Raw genomic sequence first — 12500 nt, 5'->3', positions numbered from 1 at the left:
TTTGTGATTATTAGACCTGGGTTCGTTTCCCAAGACCAGAGATCACAATTTCTTCTTCAAATTTCTTTGAACTTGGATCTTTAGGCTTTGTAGTGACAAGCGTATCCAAAAAGGAACAAAGAATTAAAGAAATTAGGAGGGCATTGTGGGTATTACAATTTCATATACACATATATATATATACATATATATATATATATATATATATATATATATATACATATATATATATATATATATATATAGATATATATATATATATATATATATATATATGAATGTCTTTCTTACTGTAATACAACAGTATAATTTAAAGATAAAAGGCCCATAAAACACTATTTGAACGTTCAAATAGTGTTTTATGGGCCTTTTCATCTTCATATATACATGTGTTTGTGTCTGCGTATTCGGGAAACTCACTGCAGAGCCGTGGACTTGCATTTGCAAGGTTTAGGTATGAAAACCAGCTAACAACCATCAGTCGACCCAGTTGTGAATGAATAACAGCGAAAGCGTCGGTAGGAAGCCAACCTTTCCGGTAACAGCCCTCTAAAAATTAAAAAAACGAAATTTAGGCTACAATATAATATATATAATATAATATTATATATATATATATATATATATATATATATAATATCTATATATATTCAATAGGAGTAATAATATGAGAGAGAGAGAGAGAGAGAGAGAGAGAGAGAGAGAGAGAGAGAGAGAGATACAGTAGCCGGGCAATGTATTATCAAAATGACAGGGATTACCACACGACTCTCCCGTCTCCCTCGTCTCACTATAATTATTAACCTTCTTCTTCCATCATCTGCACTTATCCATCAATAGGAATCACAAGCCACTTATTATTAAGCACGATTGTACAGGCCAGTGGAGGAGGAAGAGGAGTCCCTACCACATAGGCCCCCCCCCCCCCAACCCCTTCGCCCGGGACTTTATCCCTGGGGGCCCCCCAACCCCAGGGACAGGGGTTCATCTTTAGGCAGGACCATCGGTGCCTTATTAATGTTTAAAGCCTGAACCCCTTAGATAGTTTTTTTTACAGAAAAAAAGTCATTAAGAACGAACTAAGTTCCTATTGTTAAAAAATGGGAAATGGCCCTACCTGCGGAGGTTGGAATTTCTTTTTGGTAAAATTTTCCTACTTAGAAACAAAAGAATTAGGAGGGGGAGAAGGAGAAGGCCGGGTGGGGGGGGGGGGGGGGGGAGTGGGGTAAACATTCCTTGAACCCAACACTTAGAGGAGACGTACTCGAGAAAATCGTGCGTCCTCACCGAGGCACTGAAGCTACAAGAGACGCTACAGAAGTCATGGACAGAGAGAAAGGATAACATGACCATGCCTTTGTTAGTTCTTCAAATGCCTTGATTGAAAAAAAAAGACCTAAAATGAAAGACCTGATTCGCATTCCTTCAACGAATAAAAGAAACAGGAAATGGTGAAACATAAACAATGTCTCTCTCAAATTCTTTCGTAAAATTAAACTTAATGAAATAGACAGGAAACAAAGATCGATATTTTCATTAAAATACAGGGCAAGAAAATTACACCTGCGAAAGACTTATCCACAAAAGCACAGGGGTGGTAAAGGAAGAAAACTTGGTAAAAATACAAAATAAAGACAGGAAAAGAAAAAATAAACAACAATGAAAACGGGATTCAACTTTTAGGGAATATCATAGAGTACTGTAACGGGTTGTATTCTTATCTACTTCTGCACTTGAGATTTCTCCTTCTCCTCCTTCTGTTTTCCCGGAATCTCGAAGCTCAACTTCCTTTCAGAGAACTGTCTGTCATTTATTCGTGTTTAACCGGCACACTCCTCCCTTCCTCCTCGTTGCCAGACGCACGAGTGTGGCTAACTTTAACCTTAAATAGAATTAAAACTACTCAGGCTAGAGGGCTGCAATTTGATATGTTTGATGATTGGAGGGTGAGCGATCAACATAGCAATTTGCAGCCCTGTAGCTTCGGTAATTTTTTTTTAGATCTGATGGCAGACAGAAATAGTGCGCACGGACAAAGTAATCTCAATAGTTTTGGTTTAGAGAAAACTGAAACGCGACTATACGCACAAATTAAGAATGCTGCGCAAATGCAAGCTGATCACTACTCGACAAAAATAACCCTGTTCGTGCACCAAATCCAAAGATGTTTGTAATTACTAACTATTCCGAGCTACGGCTAACACAAGATGCACGCCTCGGCAACAAAGTGATACAGCCAGACTAAGCTCCAACGAGAAAGAGAATGAGGAAAAGGTAAAACTGCTTTCAAATTCATAAATTCACCACCGAATGCGTTTGGTGTAGTGACACAACGGATTGACTTATGAAATATAAGTTAATTAACTAAATATCTGTCCACTAAAACGCGGATTAATTCTCTCCTATTCGAGATTTATTCCAAACCAATGAACCCAAAAAGTAGCCACTGAAAGCTTTTTTTTTTTTCTTTTCTTAAAGACCAGACACGAATTGGATAGACAACACACAATGCCCCGTCTGTACCCAATTCACCCCCAAACCCCCATCACCCGACCCCAAAAACAAGGGTGTAGCCCCTTTTGAATGATGGAAGGTCATAAAAGTAATTGAAGGATGGAAGGTAATAAAAGTCCTTGAAGGAAAAAGACGTCACACAAGTCGCTGAAGGCTGAAGGATAAGATAAAAGGGTCTTTGAAGGATGGAAGGTCATAAATGTCACTGAAGGTTCGAAGGTCATAAAGTCATTGAAGGATGGTCATAAACGTCCTTAAAGAAGAAGTCATACAAGTTACTGAAGGATAACGATTACACAATATCACTGATGGATGGAAGGTCCTAAAAGTAAGGATGGAAGGTCCTAAAATTCCCTGAAGGACGGAAGGTCCTAAAAGTAAAGCTGGAATGTCCTATAAAAGTCCCTGAAGGATGGAAGGTCCTAAAAGTCATTGAAGGATGAAAAGTCCTAAAAGTCATTGAAGGATGAAAAGTCCTAAAAGTCACTGAAGGATGAAAAGTCCTAAAAGTCATTAAAGGATGGTCATAAACGTCCTTCAAGATGTCATACAAGTTACTGAAGGATAACAATCAAACAATCATTGAAGGATGGGAGGTCCTAAAAGTTTCCGAAGGATGGGAGGTCCTAAATGTCCCTGAATGGCGGATGGACATGAATGCAACCGACCACTCGAGAGAAGGAGGAACACCGTGAAGTCCTTCAGCTTAATGGAAATTGAACATAACGAAAATTAAATATAAAAAAAAAGTTCGCTACTGATTTTATGAATTATCACGAACACCTTCAGAGCGCAAATGGCCAAAGCAATTTTGATTGGCCCTTTTACATTCAGGTTACAAAAATCATAGTTTTTCTTTTTTTCTTGACTTCCGAGCAACGTATCTTCCTTCTTCCAGTCCAGAACTAAAATTACGAGCTTCCCTTTGATTCAAAAACTAAAAATAACTTTTTCATTCTCTCATTCAAGATATAACATTAGCAGGTTTCTTCTTCGTTCAAGGTCTAATATTGAAAGCTTCTTTTATACCAGGTTGTTCTTGATCGTTTCATTCCTTCGCTCAAGAACTCCATTAAAAAAAAAACAGTTATCCTCCTCTGTTGCAAGAGCTGAAATTGACCGCCAAACCCAGTCTGCGTGATACAAACAAGTACATGTTGAAAGATTCTTATCATGCCTGTGCATCACTGCAAAGCATGCAACATTTGGATAACCAGTTACAGACCTTTTTTTTTTTAACTTTTCACTCTTATTCCTCTTGACATTCCCTGTGAGCTGAATAGCAATCAATCTAAGCAGATTACACAATGGAATTGAAACTCGAGAGCTTATTACTGTTTATTTTTAACATTATTTGAAAGCAAGTACGATAGATTAAAAAAAAAATTTGCTTGTAATTTCCTTCTTTTACTCTTGATATTTCCAGAATTGAGGAGCAATTAACTCAGATGAATGACTTAATATAAATCAGTAAGATAATTTAAAAACAAAATAACGAATTGCAGTTTGCCTACTACGATTGAAAAACATCAAAGTATAGAATACTAAAAAAAAAAAAGCAGCTTTTACTCAATGTTCGTGCCTCAGTGGCAATGAAACTGGCATCCTCGAGACCAAAATAACTGGAGAATGAAAACCACACCTCAAATCTCAGACGTCAGTCAAAACAAAAAATAAAAAAACGAAAGCTCTCAAATGGTGCACGACTCCACCAATAAAAACAATAAACACTAAACAAAAATCGTAACTATTTTCAGCTAATAAATGCACACCCGCTCATCATTAAAACAAGCAGCACTTGACTAAAAATTTTTCGTTTCAAGATATTTTCACCTCTCCCACCCCTCCAGGGGATTTGATTTACGCCATTATCAGGAATAGAACAGTATTTACTAGTATTTACTATCTTGCTTTGAAAATTGGATATTCTTAGCTGCAAGCTTTTGACATACAAATGCTCAACCTTGCAAAGTCACCACAAAAAAAAAAAAAAAAAACCTTCAACATTTACTCTGACTTCTAATTCCACTAACGATACTCAAAACGTTCTTCTCAGTAGGGTATTGCCAACAGTACAGCGTTCACAGTTCAGTTTCTGCTGGAAGAGACTCTCGAAGTTTTATCACAATCTTGTAACGTTGTTCATTTGTCCTCATTATCACCAAAGAGATAGATCGGTTTTCCCTTATAGAGTCAAACTATATAAAATTCAATATATACCGGTCTCATCTACCTGACAATCGAAAATTATTTGCTTTTCCTGTATCAGTTACGAAATCAACCAACCTTGCCAGCCGCGAGAAGACTCGCATCGTAAATTAGAAACGTTTCTCACTTTATATGTAATAGAGAGAGAGAGAGAGAGAGAGAGAGAGAGAGAGAGAGAGAGAGAGGTCAACTGCTATTGTTGTCACGCACACACTGTTATCGATGAACACGCGCCTGGAAACCAAGACCGCGATATGGAACTCGGAATCTGGAAGGCTGAAACAAAGGACTCTCGTGTTCTAGATTCCGCAAGAAGATAATGATGGACAGTGAACGCCAACTGAACGTGTAGAAAAATGAACGGCAAGTAACAGCAGGTTCTAAGAGTAATATTTGAAGACTTATCAGAGAGAGAGAGAGAGAGAGAGAGAGAGAGAGAGAGAGAGAGAGAGAGAGAGAGAGAGAGAGATTTTGTAGGTATTCGAAATCCAAACTCTTTAGAAGAGCGTGGTAAAATAACTCCCTGTGTTAAGTGCTATATGTTGTGGCAAATGCGCAGGAGGATGCTGTTTAAGCTAACTTATATGTTAAAATTATTAAAGTTATTATAAAAAAGCTATTTTTTTCTTCATTTATGATCACCTGTAGCAACCAAACTTAATTTGGCAAGTATTACAGTTTAGGCCATTCGTTGTCTTCTTGCAAATCGTATATCATTAGAGTATCTTGCTAAAAAAATTGGTTGTATCAAATAAATAAATAATACACCATCTTCCTAATAAATACTGTGTATAACAAATAAATCTATATATATAAATTAGCGCATCTTCCTAAATAAAATTGTGTATATCAAATAAATAAATAAATAAATATTGGAGCATCTTGCTAAAAAAATTGTGTTTATCAAATAAATAAATAAATATTAGAGCATGTTGCTAAATAAAGTTGTGTATATCACATAAATAAATAAATAATAGAGCATCTTGCTCAATACAATTGTGTATATCACATAAATATATAAATATTAGAGCATCTTGCTAAAGGAAATTGTATATATAAAATAAATAAATAAATATTAGAGCATCTTGCTAAATAAAATTGTATATATCAAATAAATAGATAAATATTACAGCATCTTGCTAAATTAAATTGCATATATCAAATAAATAAAAAAATATTAGAGCATCTTGCTAAATAAAATTGTATATATCAAATAAATAAATAAATATTAGAGCATCTTGCTAAATAAAATTGTGTATATCAAACAAATAAATAAATAAATATTAGACCATCTTGCCGAATAAAATTGTGTATATCAAATAAATAAATAAATATTAGAGCATCTGTGTACATCAAACAAATAAATATATACGCAGTTTTACTGAAAAAGGAAAATGAATTGCCATCTCCCGATGGTACGTTACCCCGAACTGCAAATATAAGATGTCGAGCATTTCCAAGTAATGTTCTCCGTTGATGAAAAAACCCGCGTATTCCGAGACTAACCTTTTATGGAAAAAAGAGGATGTCCAGCAAATTACGCAACCAGTCCTTGGATATTACAATAAACCTAGGATCTAGCAAATATACAAAATTTGGGTCCTATGGGTATTAAAAACCTAGGTTATCTTGTTTATACAAAATAAAGGCCTTCTTTGTTTATCAAAAATTTAAGAGAACCCACCAACTAAAATGACGAGGCTCCTTTGTTTTTTAACGACCAGGTTCCCACGTATATTATACCCAGCTAAATCCCGATCGTTAAGATTTTTTTAAACTTCCAAGCTAAAGGTGCCAAGATTTCCGGTGTTCCCATTTCAAGCAGAGTTTAAAATAAGTCTCTCGGTTAAAAGACTGCTAGTACGGCGCTGACAAAAATGTTTTAAGTTCGGAAAATATTAAAAGTGACATGTACTGTGGAACGGACAACCATCAGCAGTAACAACATGCTGTCCAAACGTTCTACACTGTCCCCCCATGTAACACGACAAATCCGATTTCCTTCACTAAAGATACTCAAATCTCAGTTATAGCTAAAGGTGTACGAGGTAGGCAAATGATTCCAATTCCCAAGAAGAGCAGATAAAATAAAAAATAAGGCGCGGAAAATAAGGCGCGGGGAAGGTCGCAGAAGCAATGACTCTCTATAAAAGGGAGGGTTTATAAGGATCAGAGAATCGGAAACCTGGAGATATTTGAAAGATTATTATTGCTGGACATATTAAATTCACTGTCGTTTTCGTTTATCGTCAATATTATCATTTAAAAACAAAAAATACATCCTCATGCATGGAGTATATCCACTGAACGAAAGTAGAATGACAAATATATAAAGGCAAAATAATGGAAGTAGTAAAGTTTAACTTTTCCTACATAAAAAAAGTATCTGTGCAAATGTGGTTCTACACTAATACCTTACTGACTTAACAGTGGGAATGAAGTAATTTAAAAAGGTACATTTATGAAAAAATGAAAAAAATACAAAAAACAAAAAAAAAAAAAAAACCTGCCGAGACCGAGATAAAACTAGCATCTGAATATGGATTCAAAACAAACTTCCCAGAGTTGTCAGTTACTTTTATCCTTCAGTAGTTCCTCAATTCGCGATGATAGTGAAAAGGACGATTTACATGAAAAAAATAAGCTTTTTTATCAGTACATTCCGACAACAACAACAAAATTAATAAAATAATAATAAATTTTTCATTCGACAAAACATCAGTTTTGTTTGTTTGTTTGTTTGTTTCACATCAGGATGTGAATATTCTAAGTTCATTCTACAAGAACAACAATAACAACAACAACAACAGCAAGTTGCTTTTCAATCGTACCCATTCTTCTCCGAGGAAGCGTCATTAAAGGCCGCATAACGCAGAAGCACATACCCGTCCGCACAAGGGCATTACACACACACACACATACACACACACACAGCCAGCCCGACGGAAGGCAGCTACATTCCTCGGTCGACCTCAGAGATGCCGCGTCATCCCGAGGTGCTTATTAGTATGAGTCAGTCCAGTGTATTACCTGAGTCAGTCAAATCGAGCTCTGTCCTCGGGGATTAAAAAAAAAAACAATGGAGATTCTTCTTCTTCATTAATGGAACGTAAAACGCACAGAGGAAGGTCCTTGGAATTGTAAAATAAAATGGCACATGGTTGCCCATTCTATTAACAGAACTCAGCGTTTCGTTTTTACGAGAAAAAAAATTAATGCAAAAATATTCTTCTACAATGAAGGAAGTTCACAAAGAGCTGGACGAGTCTCTCTCCCTGACATGAGTTCGAGAATCTCAAAGTATGGAGGATACATTGTTCATTTCATGTCTTCTTGGAATTTGCAAATCGTACCCAAAAACATGACACAAAGAAGTTGAAGGCTCAACTTCACTGTCGCTGAATTTGTCAAGTCCTTGCTCCATATAAAATCCATAATGCTCTTTTTTTAAACGGAGCACACGATAATTACTTTTCTTCGTAAACCAAAAACAGACTGTTCTCAGCAAACTGAGATTTTTCAGTATTTAGCTTTATATACATACATACATACACGTATATTATATGGTCAAGTTCTTGGTCCTCTTTCCATGTCATTTTTGCTCAAAGAACATTCTGCTAAGATTAGCAAACTGTAACCCTGCCACTTCCCTTTGTATAAATAAGCCTGTCGACCCCTCCTTGATTCAGTGTGAACTCGAGCATGTAGAAATAATCTACGAATGTACTTGTTCAAAGTACTCAGTTTCACTCACCTTCTACTGTTGTTTTAAGGATATACATATATTACACACATACACGCACACACACAACACACACACACACCACACATTATATATATTATATATTATATATAAAATATATATATTTATCTATTAATTATAATATTAATATACTATTATACATATAAATATATATACATACTATATCTATATTATACATACATATTATATATATGAATATATCACATCACCGTGATTCATATAGATCATTCGAGCTTGTCCACTGGACGATGGTTCGATCCCATGAGGGGAACGAAATTATTATCAACTAAAATTCCCCTTCGGTACATATATGAAAAATATATAAAATTCCGAGGTAGAGCGAATTAGATATTAAAGGACATTTGTAGCTACGAATACACACAACACACACATATATATATATATATATATATATATATATATATATATATTTCACGATAAACTCAGCCCCGTCGTTTCTGTAATCGAGATGACATCAAGCGTTTCTTGTTAGCGAACTCTTTCAGAAAAAATAAACATTTCTTTCCTTTTATTAACAACGCTGGTCAAATGAAAAATGTGGAGAAAATATGTGGTCTGTTTGGCACAGTAAGAAAGGAGGTCAAGGAAAATTAAAGTTAAGTGCATAGCTATTGTATAGCAAGGGGGCTTTGGAACTGACAGACCCTTTCCTGAAAATATGTAAGACCGCAGCTTCGCCCGGAGACTATGCCGGTTATCCAAGGAAATATCACTTGATGAATCCTATCACATAATCGAATCTAAGTATTCAGTACCATCTATTCATTACGATTCGAAAGGACAGTTTCAGAGTAGGATGACGCTGTACAAAAGAAATGCTAACGTGAGTCGCAAAGAGAAAATTTCCCAACAGTTCCAATAAAAACCATTTCACGATTCAAATTCTTGTTGGAATAATGGAAACAAAAAGTAAATATTAGACAGAAGTGCGGATTGATAAAAAGCCTTTTGCAGCTTGGGTAACTTGGGAGTACAATGTCGAAAAACAAACATCGTTAGGGAACCAGTGCTGCCTGAATCCTTAATTAAATCATGCACAAGACGGATCTGTTTGCGTTTTAATCAAAATGGCCACAGGCAGTACAGGGGTCATTAAACACTATCATTACTACATTTCAACAGGCGAATATGGGATCAAATATCATCATTTGTATTACAATTCAACACGAATGCCTGACATAGAACAGGAAAAACGAGACCCGTTTCCTTGCCAGGTGGTTACCTCAGAATACGTAGACTGTTTACATCTGAAAATAAAATTGTAGGATAAAAAGGAAGTGGAAGTAATGAAATGCTGTTAAGTTTTTCATCTACCAGGAATTGGGGTTGTTTTTCCATTGTGTTTCATCAAGAAAAAGATTTTCTAATTATTCTGCCTTTTGTTCCGTCACGGATATATATATATATATATATATATATATATGATAATATATATATATATATATATATATATATAGTATAATATATATATATATATATTATATATATATATATATATATATAATACATATATATATATATATATATATATATGGTATATATATTATCTATATATATATGATATATAAATATATGATATATATATATATATGATATCGAGCTACAATGTTCTTTAATATCTAATTCGCTCTAGCCTCGGAATTAATATATTTCATATATGCTTAACCGAAGCATATATGAAAATATATTAATTCCGAGGTAGAGCGAATTAGATATTAAAGGACATTGTAGCTCGATATATGTATATGAATCACGGTAATGTGATATGACTTATATAATATATATATATATATATATAATATATATATATATATATCTATATATATATATATATTATATATGTGTTATTATATAATATAATATATATTATATATATATTTAATATTAATAATATATATATGGAATTAAAGGAAAAGTACGTGGGGTTCTTTCTGAGGAAATTAAGTTATTAGAAATACAAAATGAAATTGCGATCAATACAAAATAAAATTGTGATCATTAAACCTAAAAATAGAAAAGTTCAGACAATAGTATAAAATATAACATTTACAAGAAGGAAAACAATTCAGAAAATGTATAACTTTTTAATTACTGATTCCACTGTTTGTTTAGAAAGAAGAATTAAAATTTTTCCCAAGCCAATTTTAATGACAACGAAAGGCACGACTAATGATTCCGTATCTTGAGGAAACCGGAATGGAAAAAATATCCCAATTTCTGATAGATGAAAAAATCTGCATTGCATTGCTTCTCTTCCAGTCTACGAGTTTTTCTGTTTTCATGCAGAGGCAAATTTACTTATCCCCTCTTTCGTTGTTTATAAGAAGAGATGAGATTTATTTTGTTTTAGGTCTCCCTCTCTTGAAACCGAAGGAATTGTTTGTTGATTTGTTTGTTTGTATGGTGTTTTTACGTTGCATGGAACCAGTGGTTATTCAGCAACGGGACCAACGGCTTTACGTGACTTCCGAACCTCGTCGAGAGTGAACTTCTATCACCAGAAGTACACATCTATCACTCCTCAATGGAATGGCCGAGAATCGAACCCGCGACCACCGAGGTGGTAAGCAAACACCATATCAACCACGCCACTGAGGCGCTCCCGAAGGAATTGGGAAGCCAGGAAAAAAAACCCAGCCATTAATTAGTACATTTTTTCGGAAGGATTGTGAAGCCAGAAAAACCCCAGCCACTCATTTAATTTTTCGAAATACCGTCTACCTTCTGAAAACTAGACTTCCGCCATATTTTCTGGCATGTAACGTAACACCATCTTTTTTTCTTTCAATATTGCCACAATAGCACACATCATTCCTGATTGGCTGTTGATAAGCCAATCACGGGACTGGAAACTCTTAGAGGTGCCTCACACTGAGGGACCTGGGGCAACCCGAACAAGATGTAAGGTCTGTAAGGTCTCTCGAGAGAGTTCACATAGGCAGGATGTATGTTTCGTCTCTCCTGAGAGATACGTCTTTCAAAAGTATCCCTCGGGAGAAGTGGAACATACATCCTGCCTATGTGAACACTCTCGAGAGACTAAGAGTTTCCAGCCCTGTGATTGGCTTATCAACAGCCAATCAGGAGCGTCGTAAGGGACTGGCCTAGACATCAGACGCACGGGTGATGTGAATCTACTATAATAATGATTAGGAAATATCTCACGTTTCAGTACTGGCCGGGAAGGTCACTTGTTGCAGCAATGATCACTGAAGGTCTCGGAGTTTCAGAAACAAAAAAAAAAAAAAAAAAAAAAAAAAAAAAAAAAAAAAAAGTTCGCCAGTTCCAGAAATGGTCAAATGGGGAGTTTGCCAGTTTCGATTGTCGTCAGTTCCAGTAGTAATGGTCAGGAAAGCTCTCGAGCTTCGCAGTGGCAAACTTCAGTAGTGGTGGGAAAAGTCGCAAGTAAAAGTAATGGTCAGAATGAGTCACGGGTTTCAGTAATCGTCATTAACGGCTATCGGTTCCTGTTTTGATTAAGATACTTCAGGTAAAATAGTTACGTAAGGTAACGTTAAGTTAGCTCAGGTATGGTAAAATCAGGATCAGTTCGTAAAGTGAAATTAGACAGCAGGCAGGCTATCGAATGACGTCACTCCCCTTCTCCCTTTTTTAAGTAGCCTAGTACTCACCCCCAGGAATGGAGAACGTGAGAACACAACAAATTCTTAACCACTATCATCCGCTCTGACAGCACAAGAGCGAGATGAAATATTCAGTATTGACTGAACGACATCGTATAGTGCTTTATTATGACCACTCCGACTGAATCAACTCAAAATGAATCAAAGCTAAATAGAACATCTATTAAACACACAATATGTATATAATTATATATATTATTATATATATAGATTAAATATTATATAGAATATTATGTATTGTTGGTATATATATATATATATATATACATATGTATATATATATATATATATATATATATATAGAGGATATATATATATATATATATATATCATATATAGGTATGTATGTA

General features: G+C 35.0%; 1 protein-coding gene across 5 annotated transcripts in view; it reads right to left on the bottom strand.

Annotated features, from left to right (window-relative positions):
• LOC135195788 (ankyrin repeat and BTB/POZ domain-containing protein 3-A-like) overlaps positions 1 to 12500 on the bottom strand; it is a 463838-nt gene that overhangs the window by 403748 nt on the left and 47590 nt on the right. The window lies entirely within an intron of this gene.

This window comes from Macrobrachium nipponense, chromosome 16 (genome assembly GCF_015104395.2).
Source record: "Macrobrachium nipponense isolate FS-2020 chromosome 16, ASM1510439v2, whole genome shotgun sequence".
NCBI classification, from domain to species: domain Eukaryota; kingdom Metazoa; phylum Arthropoda; class Malacostraca; order Decapoda; family Palaemonidae; genus Macrobrachium; species Macrobrachium nipponense.
Note: the sequence above shows the minus strand (reverse complement) of the source record. Positions and strands in the feature narration are given on the sequence as shown.